The following is a 21,143-nucleotide window of genomic DNA, read 5'->3' as shown; positions in this document are numbered from 1 at the left end:
ATCCCCATCTCTTGCTATGAACTGGCAAAACAGCAGAATCCCCTTGACAATTTTGATTTCTCAAGGGAAATGAGAGAACACTATACACCATCCAAGATATTAAAATATTGTCAAGGACCAACACGGCTGAATACTCTGAGGAGATGGCCTGGGAGGCGCCGCCTTTCAACTTTTCCCCCTTAGTATCGTGGTCAGTAACATGCGGGAGACTGCGGAGGGGGTCATTTTTTTAATTGGGAACTGATGTGCTTTTACTCAATTCGGGAACCTCACAAGCCAAATTTGTAGTATTTTGCACGAATTGCAATAGATGTTTACAAGTCGACGGTTGAAGTGGAAGCTCGTATTGAGTTTGCTAGAAAATGATTAGCCAAGCCTTCGATAGCTCAGTTGGTAGAGCAGAGGACTGTAGTGGTAAAACAGGCATCCTTAGGTCGCTGGTTCAAATCCGGCTTGAAGGACTTTTGCCAAATGCACATTTTATTGAATACTTGGAAAGTAAAATACTTGGAAAGTAAAATAACAGACAATTTATAATCATATCATATTTCATCACTGAAAATAGATGCCTTTTGCTTTGAGGCTGTGGCCACGTTATTTTTCTGTCCGACACCAATCTTCGTTGGTTTCCTGTGAGGTGTTTTGGATCCCCATCTCTTGCTATGAACTGGCAAAACAGCAGAATCTCCTTGACAATCTTGATTTCTCAAGGAAAATGAGAGAACACTATACACCATCCAAGGTATTAAAATATTGTCAAGGCCCAACACTGCTGAATACTCTGAGGAGATGGCCTGTGAGGCGCCGCCTTTCAACTTTTCCCCCTTAGTATGGTGGTCAGTAACATGCGGGAGACTGCAGAGTGGGTTATTTTTTCAATTGTCAACTGATGTGCTTTTACTCAATTCGGGAACCTCACAAGCCAAATTTGTAGTATTTTGCACGAATTGCAAGAGATGTTTGCATGTCGACAGCTGAAGTGGAAGCTCGTATTGAGCTTGCTAGAGAGCAATTTGCCAAGCCTTCGATAGCTCAGTTGGTAGAGCGGAGGGCTGTAGTGGTAAAACAGGCATCCTTAGGTCGCTCGTTCAAATCCGGCTCGAAGGACTTTTGCCAAATGCAAATTTTATTGAATACTTGGAAAGTAAAATACTTGGAAAATAACATAACAGACAATTTATAATTATATTATATTTCATCACTGAAAATAGATGCCTTTTGCTTTGAGGCTGTGGCCACGTTATGTTTCTGTCCAACACCAATCTTCATTGGTTTCCTGTGAGGTGATTCGGATCCCCATCTCTTGCTATGAACTGGCAAAACAGCAGAATCCCCTTGACAATCTTGATTTCTCAAGGGAAATGAGAGAACAGTATACACCATCCAAGATATTAAAATATTGTCAAGGCCCAACACGGCTGAATACTCTGAGGAGATGGCCTGTCAGGCGCCGCCTTTCAACTTTTCCTCCTTACTATGCTGGTCAGTAACATGCGGGAGACTGCGGAGGGGGTCATTTTCTTAATTGGGAACTGATGTGCTTTTACTCAATTCGGGAACCTCACAAGCCAAATTTGTAGTATTTTGCACGAATTGCAAGAGATGTTTACAAGTCGACGGTTGAAGTGGAAGCTCGTATTGAGTTTGCTAGAGAATGATTAGCCATGCCTTCGATAGCTCAGTTGGTAGAGCGGAGGACTGTAGTGGTAAAACAGGCATCCTTAGGTCGCTGGTTCAAATCCGGCTTGAAGGACTTTTGCCAAATGCACATTTTATTGAATACTTGGAAAGTAAAATACTTGGAAAGTAAAATAACAGACAATTTATAATCATATCATGTTTCATCACTTAAAATAGATGCCTTTTGCTTTGAGGCTGTGGCCACGTTATTTTTCTGTCCGACACCAATCTTCGTTGGTTACCTGTGAGGTATTTTGGATCCCCATCTCTTGCTATAAACTGACAAAACAGCAGAATCCCCTTGACAATCTTGATTTATCAAGGGAAATGGGAGAACACTATACACCATCCAAGATATTAAAATATTGTCAAGGCGGAACACTGATGAATACTCTGAGGAGATGGCCTGTGAGGCGCCGCCTTTCAACTTTTCCTCCTTAGTATGGTGGTCAGTAACATGCGGGAGACTGCGGAGGGGGTCATTTTTTTAATTGGGAACTGATGTGCTTTTACTCAATTCGGGAACCTCACAAGCCAAATTTGTAGTATTTTGCACAAATTGCAAGAGATGTTTACAAGTCGACGGTTGAAGTGGAAGCTCGTATTGAGTTTGCTAGAGTTGATTTCCCAAGCCTTTGATAGCTGAGTTGGTAGAGGGGAGGACTGTAGTGGTAAAACAGGCATCCTTAGGTTGCTGGTTCAAATCCGGCTCGAAGGACTTTTGCCAAATGCAAATTTTATTGAATACTTGGAAAGTAAAATACTTGGAAAGTAAAATAACAGACAATTTATAATTATATTATATTTCATCACTGAAAATAGATGCCTTTTGCTTTGAGGCTCTGGCCACGTTATTTTTCTGTCCAACACGAATCTTCATTGGTTTCCTGCGAGGTGTTTTGGATCCCCATCTCTTGCTATAAACTGACAAAACAGCAGAATCCCCTTGACAATCTTGATTTCTCAAGGGAAATGGGAGAACACTATACACCATCGAAGATATTAAAATATTGTCAAGGCGGAACACTGATAAATACTCTGAGGAGATGGCCTGTGAGGCGCCGCCTTTCAACTTTTCCTCCTTAGTATGGTGGTCAGTAACATGCGGGAGACTGCGGAGGGGGTCATTTTTTTAATTGGGAACTGATGTGCTTTTACTCAATTCGGGAACCTCACAAGCCAAATTTGTAGTATTTTGCACGAATTGCAAGAGATGTTTACAAGTCGACGGAAGTGGAAGCTCGTATTGAGTTTGCTAGAGAATGATTAGCCAAGCCTTCGATAGCTCAGTTGGTAGAGCGGAGGACTGTAGTGTTAAAACAGGCATCCTTAGGTCGCTGGTTCAAATTCGGCTGGAAGGACTTTTGCCAAATGCACATTTTATTGAATACTTGGAAAGTAAAATACTTGGAAAGTAAAATAACAGACAATTTATAATCATATCATATTTCATCACTGAAAATAGATGCCTTTTGCTTTGAGGCTGTGGCCACGTTATTTTTCTGTCCGACACCAATCTTCGTTGGTTTCCTGTGAGGTGTTTTGGATCCCCATCTCTTGCTATAAACTGACAAAACAGCAGAATCCCCTTGACAATCTTGATTTCTCAAGGGAAATGGGAGAACACTATACACCATCGAAGATATTAAAATATTGTCAAGGCGGAACACTGATAAATACTCTGAGGAGATGGCCTGTGAGGCGCCGCCTTTCAACTTTTCCTCCTTAGTATGGTGGTCAGTAACATGCGGCAGACTTCGGAGGGGGTCATTTTTTTAATTGGGAACTGATGTGCTTTTACTCAATTCGGGAACCTCACAAGCCAAATTTGTAGTATTTTGCACGAATTGCAAGAGATGTTTGCATGTCGACGGTTGAAGTGGAAGCTCGAATTGAGCTAGCTAGAGAATGATTTGCCAAGCCTTCGATAGCTCAGTTGGTAGAGCGGAGGACTGTAGTGGTAAAACAGGCATCCTTAGGTCGCTGGTTCAAATCCGGCTCGAAGGACTTTTGACAAATGCAAATTTTATTGAATACTTGGAAAGTAAAATACTTGGAAAATAAAATAACAGACAATTTATAATTATATTATATTTCCTCACTGAAAATATATGCCTTTTGTTTTGAGGCTGTGGCCACGTTATTTTTCTGTCCAACACGAATCTTCATTGGTTTCCTGTGAGGTGTTTTGGATCCCCATCTCTTGCTATGAACTGGCAAAACAGCAGAATCTCCTTGACAATCTTGATTTCTCAAGGAAAATGAGAGAACACTATACACCATCCAAGGTATTAAAATATTGTCAAGGCCCAACACTGCTGAATACTCTGAGGAGATGGCCTGTGAGGCGCCGCCTTTCAACTTTTCCCCCTTAGTATGGTGGTCAGTAACATGCGGGAGACTGCGGAGGGGTCATTTTTTTAATTGGGAACTGATGTGCTTTTACTCAATTCGGGAACCTCACAAGCCAAATTTGTAGTATTTTGCACGAATTGCAAGAGATGTTTACAAGTCGACGGTTGAAGTGGAAGCTCGTATTGAGTTTGCTAGAGAATGATTAGCCAAGCCTTCGATAGCTCAGTTGGTAGAGCGGAGGACTGTAGTGGTAAAACAGGCATCCTTAGGTCGCTGGTTCAAATTCGGCTGGAAGGACTTTTGCCAAATGCACATTTTATTGAATACTTGGAAAGTAAAATACTTGGAAAGTAAGATAACAGACAATTTATAATCATATCATATTTCATCACTGAAAATAGATGCCTTTTGCTTTGAGGCTGTGGCCACGTTATTTTTCTGTCCGACACCAATCTTCGTTGGTTTCCTGTGAGGTGTTTTGGATCCCCATCTCTTGCTATAAACTGACAAAACAGCAGAATCCCCTTGACAATCTTGATTTCTCAAGGGAAATGGGAGAACACTATACACCATCGAAGATATTAAAATATTGTCAAGGCGGAACACTGATAAATACTCTGAGGAGATGGCCTGTGAGGCGCCGCCTTTCAACTTTTCCTCCTTAGTATGGTGGTCAGTAACATGCGGGAGACTGCGGAGGGGGTCATTTTTTTAATTGGGAACTGATGTGCTTTTACTCAATTCGGGAACCTCACAAGCCAAATTTGTAGTATTTTGCACGAATTGCAAGAGATGTTTGAATGTCGACGGTTGAAGTGGAAGCTCGAATTGAGCTAGCTAGAGAATGATTTGCCAAGCCTTTGATAGCTCAGTTGGTAGAGCGGGGGACTGTAGTGGTAAAACAGTCATCCTTAGGTCGCTGGTTCAAATCCGGCTCAAAGGACTTTTGACAAATGCAAATTTTATTGAATACTTGGAAAGTAAAATACTTGGAAAATAAAATAACAGACAATTTATAATTATATTATATTTCCTCACTGAAAATAGATGCCTTTTGCTTTGAGGCTGTGGCCACGTTATTTTTCTGTCCAACACGAATCTTCATTGGTTTCCTGTGAGGTGTTTTGGATCCCCATCTCTTGCTATGAACTGGCAAAACAGCAGAATCCCCTTGACAATCTTGATTTCTCAAGGAAAATGAGAGAACACTATACACCATCCAAGGTATTAAAATATTGTCAAGGCCCAACACTGCTGAATACTCTGAGGAGATGGCCTGTGAGGCGCCGCCTTTCAACTTTTGCCCCTTAGTATGGTGGTCAGTAACATGCGGGAGACTGCAGAGTAGGTTATTTTTTTAATTGTCAACTGATGTGCTTTTACTCAATTCGGGAACCTCACAAGCCACATTTGTAGTATTTTGCACGAATTGCAAGAGATGTTTGCATGTCGACAGCTGAAGTGGAAGCTCGTATTGAGCTTGCTAGAGAACAATTTGCCAAGCCTTCGATAGCTCAGTTGGTAGAGCTGAGGGCTGTACTGGTAAAACAGGCATCCTTAGGTCGCTCGTTCAAATCCGGCTCAAAGGAATTTTGCCAAATGCAAATTTTATTGAATACTTGGAAAGTAAAATACTTGGAAAATAACATAACAGACAATTTATAATTATATTATATTTCATCACTGAAAATAGATGCCTTTTGCTTTGAGGCTGTGGCCACGTTATGTTTCTGTCCAACACCAATCTTCATTGGTTTCCTGTGAGGTGTTTTGGATCCCCATCTCTTGCTATGAACTGGCAAAACAGCAGAATCCCCTTGACAAGCTTGATTTCTCAAGGGAAATGAGAGAACACTATACACCATCCAAGATATTAAAATATTGTCAAGGCCCAACACGGCTGAATACTCTGAGGAGATGGCCTGTGAGGCGCCGCCTTTCAACTTTTCCTCCTTACTATGCTGGTCAGTAACATGCGGGAGACTGCGGAGGGGGTCATTTTCTTAATTGGGAACTGATGTGCTTTTACTCAATTCGGGAACCTCACAAGCCAAATTTGTAGTATTTTGCACGAATTGCAAGAGATGTTTACAAGTCGACGGTTGAAGTGGAAGCTCGTATTGAGTTTGATAGAGTTGATTTACCAAGCCTTCGATAGCTCAGTTGGTAGAGGGGAGGACTGTAGTGGTAAAACAGGCATCCTTAGGTTGCTGGTTCAAATCCGGCTCGAAGGACTTTTGCCAAATGCAAATTTTATTGAATACTTGGAAAGTAAAATACTTGGAAAGTAAAATAACAGACAATTTATAATTATATAATATTTCATCACTGACAATAGATGCCTTTTGCTTTGAGGCTGTGGCCACGTTATTTTTCTGTCCAACACCAATCTTCATTGGTTTCCTCTGAGGTGTTTTGGATCCCCATCTCTTGCTATGAACTGGCAAAACAGCAGAATCCCCTTGACAATCTTGATTTCTCAAGGGAAATGAGAGAACACTATACACCATCCAAGATATTAAAATATTGTCAAGGGGGAACACTGATGAATACTCTGAGGAGATGGCCTGTGAGGCGCCGCCTTTCAACTTTTCCTCCTTAGTATGGTGGTCAGTAACATGCGGGAGACTGCGGGGGGGTCATTTTTTTAATTTGGAACTGATGTGCTTTTACTCAATTCGGGAACCTCACAAGCCAAATTTGTAGTATTTTGCACGAATTGCAAGCGATGTTTGCATGTCGACGGTTGAAGTGGAAGCTCGAATTGAGCTTGCTAGAGAATGATTTGCCAAGCCTTCGATAGCTCAGTTGGTAGAGCTGAGGACTGTAGTGGTAAAACAGGCATCCTTAGGTTGCTGGTTCAAATCCGGCTCGAAGGACTTTTGCCAAATGCAAATTTTATTGAATACTTGGAAAGTAAAATACTTGGAAAATAAAATAACAGACAATTTATAATTATATTATATTTCCTCACTGAAAATAGATGCCTTTTGCTTTGAGGCTGTGGCCACGTTATTTTTCTGTCCAACACGAATCTTCATTGGTTTCCTGTGAGGTGTTTTGGATCCCCATCTCTTGCTATGAACTGGCAAAACAGCAGAATCTCCTTGACAATCTTGATTTCTCAAGGAAAATGAGAGAACACTATACACCATCCAAGGTATTAAAATATTGTCAAGGCCCAACACTGCTGAATACTCTGAGGAGATGGCCTGTGAGGCGCCGCCTTTCAACTTTTCCCCCTTAGTATGGTGGTCAGTAACATGCGGGAGACTGCGGAGGGGTCATTTTTTTAATTGGGAACTGATGTGCTTTTACTCAATTCGGGAACCTCACAAGCCAAATTTGTAGTATTTTGCACGAATTGTAAGAGATGTTTACAAGTCGACGGTTGAAGTGGAAGCTCGTATTGAGTTTGCTAGAGAATGATTAGCCAAGCCTTCGATAGCTCAGTTGGTAGAGCGGAGGACTGTAGTGGTAAAACAGGCATCCTTAGGTCGCTGGTTCAAATTCGGCTGGAAGGACTTTTGCCAAATGCACATTTTATTGAATACTTGGAAAGTAAAATACTTGGAAAGTAAGATAACAGACAATTTATAATCATATCATATTTCATCACTGAAAATAGATGCCTTTTGCTTTGAGGCTGTGGCCACGTTATTTTTCTGTCCGACACCAATCTTCGTTGGTTTCCTGTGAGGTGTTTTGGATCCCCATCTCTTGCTATAAACTGACAAAACAGCAGAATCCCCTTGACAATCTTGATTTCTCAAGGGAAATGGGAGAACACTATACACCATCGAAGATATTAAAATATTGTCAAGGCGGAACACTGATAAATACTCTGAGGAGATGGCCTGTGAGGCGCCGCCTTTCAACTTTTCCTCCTTAGTATGGTGGTCAGTAACATGCGGGAGACTGCGGAGGGGGTCATTTTTTTAATTGGGAACTGATGTGCTTTTACTCAATTCGGGAACCTCACAAGCCAAATTTGTAGTATTTTGCACGAATTGCAAGAGATGTTTGAATGTCGACGGTTGAAGTGGAAGCTCGAATTGAGCTAGCTAGAGAATGATTTGCCAAGCCTTTGATAGCTCAGTTGGTAGAGCGGGGGACTGTAGTGGTAAAACAGTCATCCTTAGGTCGCTGGTTCAAATCCGGCTCAAAGGACTTTTGACAAATGCAAATTTTATTGAATACTTGGAAAGTAAAATACTTGGAAAATAAAATAACAGACAATTTATAATTATATTATATTTCCTCACTGAAAATAGATGCCTTTTGCTTTGAGGCTGTGGCCACGTTATTTTTCTGTCCAACACGAATCTTCATTGGTTTCCTGTGAGGTGTTTTGGATCCCCATCTCTTGCTATGAACTGGCAAAACAGCAGAATCCCCTTGACAATCTTGATTTCTCAAGGAAAATGAGAGAACACTATACACCATCCAAGGTATTAAAATATTGTCAAGGCCCAACACTGCTGAATACTCTGAGGAGATGGCCTGTGAGGCGCCGCCTTTCAACTTTTCCCCCTTAGTATGGTGGTCAGTAACATGCGGGAGACTGCAGAGTAGGTTATTTTTTTAATTGTCAACTGATGTGCTTTTACTCAATTCGGGAACCTCACAAGCCACATTTGTAGTATTTTGCACGAATTGCAAGAGATGTTTGCATGTCGACAGCTGAAGTGGAAGCTCGTATTGAGCTTGCTAGAGAACAATTTGCCAAGCCTTCGATAGCTCAGTTGGTAGAGCTGAGGGCTGTACTGGTAAAACAGGCATCCTTAGGTCGCTCGTTCAAATCCGGCTCAAAGGAATTTTGCCAAATGCAAATTTTATTGAATACTTGGAAAGTAAAATACTTGGAAAATAACATAACAGACAATTTATAATTATATTATATTTCATCACTGAAAATAGATGCCTTTTGCTTTGAGGCTGTGGCCACGTTATGTTTCTGTCCAACACCAATCTTCATTGGTTTCCTGTGAGGTGTTTTGGATCCCCATCTCTTGCTATGAACTGGCAAAACAGCAGAATCCCCTTGACAAGCTTGATTTCTCAAGGGAAATGAGAGAACACTATACACCATCCAAGATATTAAAATATTGTCAAGGCCCAACACGGCTGAATACTCTGAGGAGATGGCCTGTGAGGCGCCGCCTTTCAACTTTTCCTCCTTACTATGCTGGTCAGTAACATGCGGGAGACTGCGGAGGGGGTCATTTTCTTAATTGGGAACTGATGTGCTTTTACTCAATTCGGGAACCTCACAAGCCAAATTTGTAGTATTTTGCACGAATTGCAAGAGATGTTTACAAGTCGACGGTTGAAGTGGAAGCTCGTATTGAGTTTGATAGAGTTGATTTACCAAGCCTTCGATAGCTCAGTTGGTAGAGGGGAGGACTGTAGTGGTAAAACAGGCATCCTTAGGTTGCTGGTTCAAATCCGGCTCGAAGGACTTTTGCCAAATGCAAATTTTATTGAATACTTGGAAAGTAAAATACTTGGAAAGTAAAATAACAGACAATTTATAATTATATAATATTTCATCACTGACAATAGATGCCTTTTGCTTTGAGGCTGTGGCCACGTTATTTTTCTGTCCAACACCAATCTTCATTGGTTTCCTCTGAGGTGTTTTGGATCCCCATCTCTTGCTATGAACTGGCAAAACAGCAGAATCCCCTTGACAATCTTGATTTCTCAAGGGAAATGAGAGAACACTATACACCATCCAAGATATTAAAATATTGTCAAGGGGGAACACTGATGAATACTCTGAGGAGATGGCCTGTGAGGCGCCGCCTTTCAACTTTTCCTCCTTAGTATGGTGGTCAGTAACATGCGGGAGACTGCGGGGGGGTCATTTTTTTAATTTGGAACTGATGTGCTTTTACTCAATTCGGGAACCTCACAAGCCAAATTTGTAGTATTTTGCACGAATTGCAAGCGATGTTTGCATGTCGACGGTTGAAGTGGAAGCTCGAATTGAGCTTGCTAGAGAATGATTTGCCAAGCCTTCGATAGCTCAGTTGGTAGAGCTGAGGACTGTAGTGGTAAAACAGGCATCCTTAGGTTGCTGGTTCAAATCCGGCTCGAAGGACTTTTGCCAAATGCAAATTTTATTGAATACTTGGAAAGTAAAATACTTGGAAAATAAAATAACAGACAATTTATAATTATATTATATTTCCTCACTGAAAATAGATGCCTTTTGCTTTGAGGCTGTGGCCACGTTATTTTTCTGTCCAACACGAATCTTCATTGGTTTCCTGTGAGGTGTTTTGGATCCCCATCTCTTGCTATGAACTGGCAAAACAGCAGAATCCCCTTGACAATCGAGATTTCTCAAGGAAAATGAGAGAACACTATACACCATCCAAGATATTAAAATATTGTCAAGGCCCAACACGGCTGAATACTCTGAGGAGATGGCCTGTGAGGCGCCGCCTTTCAACTTTTCCCCCTTAATATGGTGGTCAGTAACATGCGGGAGACTGCGGAGGGCGTCATTTTTTTAATTGGGAACTGATGTGCTTTTACTCAATTCGGGAACCTCACAAGCCAAATTTGTAGTTTTTTGCACGAATTGCAAGAGATGTTTACAAGTCGACGGTTGAAGTGGAAGCTCATATTGAGTTTGCTAGAGAATGATTTGCCAAGCCTTCGATAGCTCAGTTGGTAGAGCGGAGAACTGTAGTGGTAAAACAGGCATCCTTAGGTCGCTAGTTCAAATCCGGCTTAAAGGACTTTTGCCAAATGCACATTTCATTGAATACTTGGAAAGTAAAATACTTGGAAAGTAAAATAACAGACAATTTATAATTATATTATATTTCATCACTGAAAATAGATGCCTTTTGCTTTGAGGCTGTGGCCACGTTATTTTTCTGTCCAACACGAATCTTCATTGGTTTCCTGTGAGGTGTTTTGGATCCCCATCTCTTGCTATGAACTGGCAAAACAGCAGAATCCCCTTTACAATCTTGATTTCTCAAGGGAAATGAGAGAACACTATACACCATGCAAGATATTAAAATATTGTCAAGGCCCAACACGGCTGAATACTGTGAGGAGATGGCCTGTGAGGCACCGCCTTTCAACTTTTCCCCCTTAGTATGGCGGTCAGTAACATGCGGGAGACTGCGGAGGGGGTCATTTTTTTAATTGGGAACTGATGTGCTTTTACTCAATTCGGGAACCTCACAAGCCAAATTTGTAGTATTTTGCACGAATTGCAAGAGATGTTTGCATGTCGACAGCTGAAGTGGAAGCTCGTATTGAGCTTGCTAGAGAACAATTTGCCAAGCCTTCGATAGCTCAGTTGGTAGAGCTGAGGGCTGTACTGGTAAAACAGGCATCCTTAGGTCGCTCGTTCAAATCCGGCTCAAAGGAATTTTGCCAAATGCAAATTTTATTGAATACTTGGAAAGTAAAATACTTGGAAAATAACATAACAGACAATTTATAATTATATTATATTTCATCACTGAAAATAGATGCCTTTTGCTTTGAGGCTGTGGCCACGTTATGTTTCTGTCCAACACCAATCTTCATTGGTTTCCTGTGAGGTGTTTTGGATCCCCATCTCTTGCTATGAACTGGCAAAACAGCAGAATCCCCTTGACAAGCTTGATTTCTCAAGGGAAATGAGAGAACACTATACACCATCCAAGATATTAAAATATTGTCAAGGCCCAACACGGCTGAATACTCTGAGGAGATGGCCTGTGAGGCGCCGCCTTTCAACTTTTCCTCCTTACTATGCTGGTCAGTAACATGCGGGAGACTGCGGAGGGGGTCATTTTCTTAATTGGGAACTGATGTGCTTTTACTCAATTCGGGAACCTCACAAGCCAAATTTGTAGTATTTTGCACGAATTGCAAGAGATGTTTACAAGTCGACGGTTGAAGTGGAAGCTCGTATTGAGTTTGATAGAGTTGATTTACCAAGCCTTCGATAGCTCAGTTGGTAGAGGGGAGGACTGTAGTGGTAAAACAGGCATCCTTAGGTTGCTGGTTCAAATCCGGCTCGAAGGACTTTTGCCAAATGCAAATTTTATTGAATACTTGGAAAGTAAAATACTTGGAAAGTAAAATAACAGACAATTTATAATTATATAATATTTCATCACTGACAATAGATGCCTTTTGCTTTGAGGCTGTGGCCACGTTATTTTTCTGTCCAACACCAATCTTCATTGGTTTCCTCTGAGGTGTTTTGGATCCCCATCTCTTGCTATGAACTGGCAAAACAGCAGAATCCCCTTGACAATCTTGATTTCTCAAGGGAAATGAGAGAACACTATACACCATCCAAGATATTAAAATATTGTCAAGGGGGAACACTGATGAATACTCTGAGGAGATGGCCTGTGAGGCGCCGCCTTTCAACTTTTCCTCCTTAGTATGGTGGTCAGTAACATGCGGGAGACTGCGGGGGGGTCATTTTTTTAATTTGGAACTGATGTGCTTTTACTCAATTCGGGAACCTCACAAGCCAAATTTGTAGTATTTTGCACGAATTGCAAGCGATGTTTGCATGTCGACGGTTGAAGTGGAAGCTCGAATTGAGCTTGCTAGAGAATGATTTGCCAAGCCTTCGATAGCTCAGTTGGTAGAGCTGAGGACTGTAGTGGTAAAACAGGCATCCTTAGGTTGCTGGTTCAAATCCGGCTCGAAGGACTTTTGCCAAATGCAAATTTTATTGAATACTTGGAAAGTAAAATACTTGGAAAATAAAATAACAGACAATTTATAATTATATTATATTTCCTCACTGAAAATAGATGCCTTTTGCTTTGAGGCTGTGGCCACGTTATTTTTCTGTCCAACACGAATCTTCATTGGTTTCCTGTGAGGTGTTTTGGATCCCCATCTCTTGCTATGAACTGGCAAAACAGCAGAATCCCCTTGACAATCGAGATTTCTCAAGGAAAATGAGAGAACACTATACACCATCCAAGATATTAAAATATTGTCAAGGCCCAACACGGCTGAATACTCTGAGGAGATGGCCTGTGAGGCGCCGCCTTTCAACTTTTCCCCCTTAATATGGTGGTCAGTAACATGCGGGAGACTGCGGAGGGCGTCATTTTTTTAATTGGGAACTGATGTGCTTTTACTCAATTCGGGAACCTCACAAGCCAAATTTGTAGTTTTTTGCACGAATTGCAAGAGATGTTTACAAGTCGACGGTTGAAGTGGAAGCTCATATTGAGTTTGCTAGAGAATTATTTGCCAAGCCTTCGATAGCTCAGTTGGTAGAGCGGAGAACTGTAGTGGTAAAACAGGCATCCTTAGGTCGCTAGTTCAAATCCGGCTTAAAGGACTTTTGCCAAATGCACATTTCATTGAATACTTGGAAAGTAAAATACTTGGAAAGTAAAATAACAGACAATTTATAATTATATTATATTTCATCACTGAAAATAGATGCCTTTTGCTTTGAGGCTGTGGCCACGTTATTTTTCTGTCCAACACGAATCTTCATTGGTTTCCTGTGAGGTGTTTTGGATCCCCATCTCTTGCTATGAACTGGCAAAACAGCAGAATCCCCTTTACAATCTTGATTTCTCAAGGGAAATGAGAGAACACTATACACCATGCAAGATATTAAAATATTGTCAAGGCCCAACACGGCTGAATACTGTGAGGAGATGGCCTGTGAGGCACCGCCTTTCAACTTTTCCCCCTTAGTATGGCGGTCAGTAACATGCGGGAGACTGCGGAGGGGGTCATTTTTTTAATTGGGAACTGATGTGCTTTTACTCAATTCGGGAACCTCACAAGCCAAATTTGTAGTATTTTGCACGAATTGCAAGAGATGTTTGCATGTCGACAGCTGAAGTGGAAGCTCGTATTGAGCTTGCTAGAGAACAATTTGCCAAGCCTTCGATAGCTCAGTTGGTAGAGGGGAGGGCTGTAGTGGTAAAAGAGGCATCCTTAGGTCGCTGGTTCAAATCCGGCTCAAAGGACTTTTGACAAATGCAAATTTTATTGAATACTTGGAAAGTAAAATACTTGGAAAATAAAATAACAGACAATTTATAATTATATTATATTTCATCACTGAAAATAGATGCCTTTTGCTTTGAGGCTGTTGCCACGTTATGTTTCTGTCCAACACCAATCTTCATTGGTTTCCTGTGAGGTGTTTTGGATCCCCATCTCTTGCTATGAACTGGCAAAACAGCAGAATCCCCTTGACAATCTTGATTTCTCAAGGGAAATGAGAGAACACTATACACCATCCAAGATATTAAAATATTGTCAAGGCCCAACACGGCTGAATACTCTGAGGAGATGGCCTGTGAGGCGCCGCCTTTCAACTTTTCCCCCTTAGTATGGTGGTCAGTAACATGCGGGAGACTGCGGAGGGGGTCATTTTTTTAATTGGGAACTGATGTGCTTTTACTCAATTCGGGAACCTCACAAGCCAAATTTGTAGTATTTTGCACGAATTGCAAGAGATGTTTGCATGTCGACAGCTGAAGTGGAAGCTCGTATTGAGCTTGCTAGAGAACAATTTGCCAAGCCTTCGATAGCTCAGTTGGTAGAGGGGAGGGCTGTAGTGGTAAAAGAGGCATCCTTAGGTCGCTCGTTCAAATCCGGCTCGAAGGACTTTTGCCAAATGCAAATTTTATTGAATACTTGGAAAGTACAATACTTGGAAAATAACATAACAGACAATTTATAATTATATTATATTTCATCACTGAAAATAGATGCCTTTTGCTTTGAGGCTGTGGCCACGTTATGTTTCTGTCCAACAACAATCTTCATTGGTTTCCTGTGAGGTGTTTTGGATCCCCATCTCTTGCTATGAACTGGCAAAACAGCAGAATCCCCTTGACAATCTTGATTTCTCAAGGGAAATAAGAGAACACTATACACCATCCAAGATATTAAAATATTGTCAAGGCCCAACACGGCTGAATACTCTGAGGAGATGGCCTGTCAGGCGCCGCCTTTCAACTTTTCCTCCTTACTGTGCTGGTCAGTAACATGCGGGAGACTGCGGAGGGGGTCATTTTCTTAATTGGGAACCCATGTGCTTTTACTCAATTCGGGAACCTCACAAGCCAAATTTGTAGTATTTTGCACGAATTGCAAGAGATGTTTACAAGTCGACGGTTGAAGTGGAAGCTCGTATTGAGTTTGCTAGAGTTGATTTTCCAAGCCTTCGATAGCTCAGTTGGTCGAGCGGAGGACTGTAGTTGTAAAACAAGCATCCTTAGGTCGCTGGTTCAAATCCAGCTCGAAGGACTTTTGCCAAATGCAAATTTTATTGAATACTTGGAAAGTAAAATACTTGGAAAATAAAATAACAGACAATTTATAATTATATTATATTTCATCAATGAAAATAGATGCCTTTTGCTTTGAGGCTGTGGCCACGTTATGTTTCTGTCCAACACCAATCTTCATTGGTTTCCTGTGAGGTGTTTTGGATCCCCATCTCTTGCTATGAACTGGCAAAACAGCAGAATCCCCTTGACAATTTTGATTTCTCAAGGGAAATGAGAGAACACTATACACCATCCAAGATATTAAAATATTGTCAAGGACCAACACGGCTGAATACTCTGAGGAGATGGCCTGGGAGGCGCCGCCTTTCAACTTTTCCCCCTTAGTATCGTGGTCAGTAACATGCGGGAGACTGCGGAGGGGGTCATTTTTTTAATTGGGAACTGATGTGCTTTTACTCAATTCGGGAACCTCACAAGCCAAATTTGTAGTATTTTGCACGAATTGCAATAGATGTTTACAAGTCGACGGTTGAAGTGGAAGCTCGTATTGAGTTTGCTAGAAAATGATTAGCCAAGCCTTCGATAGCTCAGTTGGTAGAGCGAAGGACTGTAGTGGTAAAACAGGCATCCTTAGGTCGCTGGTTCAAATCCGGCTTGAAGGACTTTTGCCAAATGCACATTTTATTGAATACTTGGAAAGTAAAATACTTGGAAAGTAAAATAACAGACAATTTATAATCATATCATATTTCATCACTGAAAATAGATGCCTTTTGCTTTGAGGCTGTGGCCACGTTATTTTTCTGTCCGACACCAATCTTCGTTGGTTTCCTGTGAGGTGTTTTGGATCCCCATCTCTTGCTATGAACTGGCAAAACAGCAGAATCTCCTTGACAATCTTGATTTCTCAAGGAAAATGAGAGAACACTATACACCATCCAAGGTATTAAAATATTGTCAAGGCCCAACACTGCTGAATACTCTGAGGAGATGGCCTGTGAGGCGCCGCCTTTCAACTTTTCCCCCTTAGTATGGTGGTCAGTAACATGCGGGAGACTGCAGAGTGGGTTATTTTTTTAATTGTCAACTGATGTGCTTTTACTCAATTCGGGAACCTCACAAGCCAAATTTGTAGTATTTTGCACGAATTGCAAGAGATGTTTGCATGTCGACAGCTGAAGTGGAAGCTCGTATTGAGCTTGCTAGAGAGCAATTTGCCAAGCCTTCGATAGCTCAGTTGGTAGAGCGGAGGGCTGTAGTGGTAAAACAGGCATCCTTAGGTCGCTCGTTCAAATCCGGCTCGAAGGACTTTTGCCAAATGCAAATTTTATTGAATACTTGGAAAGTAAAATACTTGGAAAATAACATAACAGACAATTTATAATTATATTATATTTCATCACTGAAAATAGATGCCTTTTGCTTTGAGGCTGTGGCCACGTTATGTTTCTGTCCAACACCAATCTTCATTGGTTTCCTGTGAGGTGATTCGGATCCCCATCTCTTGCTATGAACTGGCAAAACAGCAGAATCCCCTTGACAATCTTGATTTCTCAAGGGAAATGAGAGAACAGTATACACCATCCAAGATATTAAAATATTGTCAAGGCCCAACACGGCTGAATACTCTGAGGAGATGGCCTGTCAGGCGCCGCCTTTCAACTTTTCCTCCTTACTATGCTGGTCAGTAACATGCGGGAGACTGCGGAGGGGGTCATTTTCTTAATTGGGAACTGATGTGCTTTTACTCAATTCGGGAACCTCACAAGCCAAATTTGTAGTATTTTGCACGAATTGCAAGAGATGTTTACAAGTCGACGGTTGAAGTGGAAGCTCGTATTGAGTTTGCTAGAGAATGATTAGCCATGCCTTCGATAGCTCAGTTGGTAGAGCGGAGGACTGTAGTGGTAAAACAGGCATCCTGAGGTCGCTGGTTCAAATCCGGCTTGAAGGACTTTTGCCAAATGCACATTTTATTGAATACTTGGAAAGTAAAATACTTGGAAAGTAAAATAACAGACAATTTATAATCATATCATGTTTCATCACTTAAAATAGATGCCTTTTGCTTTGAGGCTGTGGCCACGTTATTTTTCTGTCCGACACCAATCTTCGTTGGTTACCTGTGAGGTATTTTGGATCCCCATCTTTTGGATCCCCATCTCTTGCTATAAACTGACAAAACAGCAGAATCCCCTTGACAATCTTGATTTATCAAGGGAAATGGGAGAACACTATACACCATCCAAGATATTAAAATATTGTCAAGGCGGAACACTGATGAATACTCTGAGGAGATGGCCTGTGAGGCGCCGCCTTTCAACTTTTCCTCCTTAGTATGGTGGTCAGTAACATGCGGGAGACTGCGGAGGGGGTCATTTTTTTAATTGGGAACTGATGTGCTTTTACTCAATTCGGGAACCTCACAAGCCAAATTTGTAGTATTTTGCACAAATTGCAAGAGATGTTTACAAGTCGACGGTTGAAGTGGAAGCTCGTATTGAGTTTGCTAGAGTTGATTTCCCAAGCCTTTGATAGCTGAGTTGGTAGAGGGGAGGACTGTAGTGGTAAAACAGGCATCCTTAGGTTGCTGGTTCAAATCCGGCTCGAAGGACTTTTGCCAAATGCAAATTTTATTGAATACTTGGAAAGTAAAATACTTGGAAAGTAAAATAACAGACAATTTATAATTATATTATATTTCATCACTGAAAATAGATGCCTTTTGCTTTGAGGCTCTGGCCACGTTATTTTTCTGTCCAACACGAATCTTCATTGGTTTCCTGCGAGGTGTTTTGGATCCCCATCTCTTGCTATAAACTGACAAAACAGCAGAATCCCCTTGACAATCTTGATTTCTCAAGGGAAATGGGAGAACACTATACACCATCGAAGATATTAAAATATTGTCAAGGCGGAACACTGATAAATACTCTGAGGAGATGGCCTGTGAGGCGCCGCCTTTCAACTTTTCCTCCTTAGTATGGTGGTCAGTAACATGCGGGAGACTGCGGAGGGGGTCATTTTTTTAATTGGGAACTGATGTGCTTTTACTCAATTCGGGAACCTCACAAGCCAAATTTGTAGTATTTTGCACGAATTGCAAGAGATGTTTACAAGTCGACGGAAGTGGAAGCTCGTATTGAGTTTGCTAGAGAATGATTAGCCAAGCCTTCGATAGCTCAGTTGGTAGAGCGGAGGACTGTAGTGTTAAAACAGGCATCCTTAGGTCGCTGGTTCAAATTCGGCTGGAAGGACTTTTGCCAAATGCACATTTTATTGAATACTTGGAAAGTAAAATACTTGGAAAGTAAAATAACAGACAATTTATAATCATATCATATTTCATCACTGAAAATAGATGCCTTTTGCTTTGAGGCTGTGGCCACGTTATTTTTCTGTCCGACACCAATCTTCGTTGGTTTCCTGTGAGGTGTTTTGGATCCCCATCTCTTGCTATAAACTGACAAAACAGCAGAATCCCCTTGACAATCTTGATTTCTCAAGGGAAATGGGAGAACACTATACACCATCGAAGATATTAAAATATTGTCAAGGCGGAACACTGATAAATACTCTGAGGAGATGGCCTGTGAGGCGCCGCCTTTCAACTTTTCCTCCTTAGTATGGTGGTCAGTAACATGCGGGAGACTTCGGAGGGGGTCATTTTTTTAATTGGGAACTGATGTGCTTTTACTCAATTCGGGAACCTCACAAGCCAAATTTGTAGTATTTTGCACGAATTGCAAGAGATGTTTGCATGTCGACGGTTGAAGTGGAAGCTCGAATTGAGCTAGCTAGAGAATGATTTGCCAAGCCTTCGATAGCTCAGTTGGTAGAGCGGAGGACTGTAGTGGTAAAACAGGCATCCTTAGGTCGCTGGTTCAAATCCGGCTCGAAGGACTTTTGACAAATGCAAATTTTATTGAATACTTGGAAAGTAAAATACTTGGAAAATAAAATAACAGACAATTTATAATTATATTATATTTCCTCACTGAAAATATATGCCTTTTGTTTTGAGGCTGTGGCCACGTTATTTTTCTGTCCAACACGAATCTTCATTGGTTTCCTGTGAGGTGTTTTGGATCCCCATCTCTTGCTATGAACTGGCAAAACAGCAGAATCTCCTTGACAATCTTGATTTCTCAAGGAAAATGAGAGAACACTATACACCATCCAAGGTATTAAAATATTGTCAAGGCCCAACACTGCTGAATACTCTGAGGAGATGGCCTGTGAGGCGCCGCCTTTCAACTTTTCCCCCTTAGTATGGTGGTCAGTAACATGCGGGAGACTGCGGAGGGGTCATTTTTTTAATTGGGAACTGATGTGCTTTTACTCAATTCGGGAACCTCACAAGCCAAATTTGTAGTATTTTGCACGAATTGCAAGAGATGTTTACAAGTCGACGGTTGAAGTGGAAGCTCGTATTGAGTTTGCTAGAGAATGATTAGCCAAGCCTTCGATAGCTCAGTTGGTAGAGCGGAGGACTGTAGTGGTAAAACAGGCATCCTTAGGTCGCTGGTTCAAATTCGGCTGGAAGGACTTTTGCCAAATGCACATTTTATTGAATACTTGGAAAGTAAAATACTTGGAAAGTAAGATAACAGACAATTTATAATCATATCATATTTCATCACTGAAAATAGATGCCTTTTGCTTTGAGGCTGTGGCCACGTTATTTTTCTGTCCGACACCAATCTTCGTTGGTTTCCTGTGAGGTGTTTTGGATCCCCATCTCTTGCTATAAACTGACAAAACAGCAGAATCCCCTTGACAATCTTGATTTCTCAAGGGAAATGGGAGAACACTATACACCATCGAAGATATTAAAATATTGTCAAGGCGGAACACTGATAAATACTCTGAGGAGATGGCCTGTGAGGCGCCGCCTTTCAACTTTTCCTCCTTAGTATGGTGGTCAGTAACATGCGGGAGACTGCGGAGGGGGTCATTTTTTTAATTGGGAACTGATGTGCTTTTACTCAATTCGGGAACCTCACAAGCCAAATTTGTAGTATTTTGCACGAATTGCAAGAGATGTTTGAATGTCGACGGTTGAAGTGGAAGCTCGAATTGAGCTAGCTAGAGAATGATTTGCCAAGCCTTTGATAGCTCAGTTGGTAGAGCGGGGGACTGTAGTGGTAAAACAGTCATCCTTAGGTCGCTGGTTCAAATCCGGCTCAAAGGACTTTTGACAAATGCAAATTTTATTGAATACTTGGAAAGTAAAATACTTGGAAAATAAAATAACAGACAATTTATAATTATATTATATTTCCTCACTGAAAATAGATGCCTTTTGCTTTGAGGCTGTGGCCACGTTATTTTTCTGTCCAACACGAATCTTCATTGGTTTCCTGTGAGGTGTTTTGGATCCCCATCTCTTGCTATGAACTGGCAAAACAGCAGAATCCCCTTGACAATCTTGATTTCTCAAGGAAAATGAGAGAACACTATACACCATCCAAGGTATTAAAATATTGTCAAGGCCCAACACTGCTGAATACTCTGAGGAGATGGCCTGTGAGGCGCCGCCTTTCAACTTTTCCCCCTTAGTATGGTGGTCAGTAACATGCGGGAGACTGCAGAGTAGGTTATTTTTTTAATTGTCAACTGATGTGCTTTTACTCAATTCGGGAACCTCACAAGCCACATTTGTAGTATTTTGCACGAATTGCAAGAGATGTTTGCATGTCGACAGCTGAAGTGGAAGCTCGTATTGAGCTTGCTAGAGAACAATTTGCCAAGCCTTCGATAGCTCAGTTGGTAGAGCTGAGGGCTGTACTGGTAAAACAGGCATCCTTAGGTCGCTCGTTCAAATCCGGCTCAAAGGAATTTTGCCAAATG

At 41.4% G+C, this 21,143-nt stretch overlaps 5 non-coding genes across 5 annotated transcripts; all 5 read left to right on the top strand.

The window, feature by feature from the left end:
* Positions 1–375: 375 nt before the first annotated feature.
* TRNAY-GUA (transfer RNA tyrosine (anticodon GUA)) lies at positions 376–461 on the top strand. Its single transcript is given in 2 exon segments — positions 376–412; positions 426–461. It is a non-coding gene; the product is annotated as a tRNA-Tyr (tRNA).
* Positions 462–1,667: 1,206 nt separating this feature from the next.
* On the top strand, positions 1,668–1,753 carry TRNAY-GUA (transfer RNA tyrosine (anticodon GUA)). The gene is given in 2 exon segments: positions 1,668–1,704; positions 1,718–1,753. It is a non-coding gene; the product is annotated as a tRNA-Tyr (tRNA).
* Positions 1,754–3,601: 1,848 nt separating this feature from the next.
* Positions 3,602–3,687, top strand: TRNAY-GUA (transfer RNA tyrosine (anticodon GUA)). The gene is given in 2 exon segments: positions 3,602–3,638; positions 3,652–3,687. It is a non-coding gene; the product is annotated as a tRNA-Tyr (tRNA).
* A 12,179-nt stretch (positions 3,688–15,866) lies between these two features.
* On the top strand, positions 15,867–15,952 carry TRNAY-GUA (transfer RNA tyrosine (anticodon GUA)). Its single transcript is given in 2 exon segments — positions 15,867–15,903; positions 15,917–15,952. It is a non-coding gene; the product is annotated as a tRNA-Tyr (tRNA).
* Positions 15,953–19,107: 3,155 nt separating this feature from the next.
* Positions 19,108–19,193, top strand: TRNAY-GUA (transfer RNA tyrosine (anticodon GUA)). Its single transcript is given in 2 exon segments — positions 19,108–19,144; positions 19,158–19,193. It is a non-coding gene; the product is annotated as a tRNA-Tyr (tRNA).
* The last annotated feature ends 1,950 nt before the right edge of the window (positions 19,194–21,143 follow it).

This window comes from Ambystoma mexicanum, chromosome 1p, assembly GCF_040938575.1.
Source record: "Ambystoma mexicanum isolate Mex_15411 chromosome 1p, UKY_AmexF1_1, whole genome shotgun sequence".
In the NCBI taxonomy this organism is placed as follows: domain Eukaryota; kingdom Metazoa; phylum Chordata; class Amphibia; order Caudata; family Ambystomatidae; genus Ambystoma; species Ambystoma mexicanum.
This window is presented reverse-complemented; position numbering and strand designations above follow the sequence as displayed.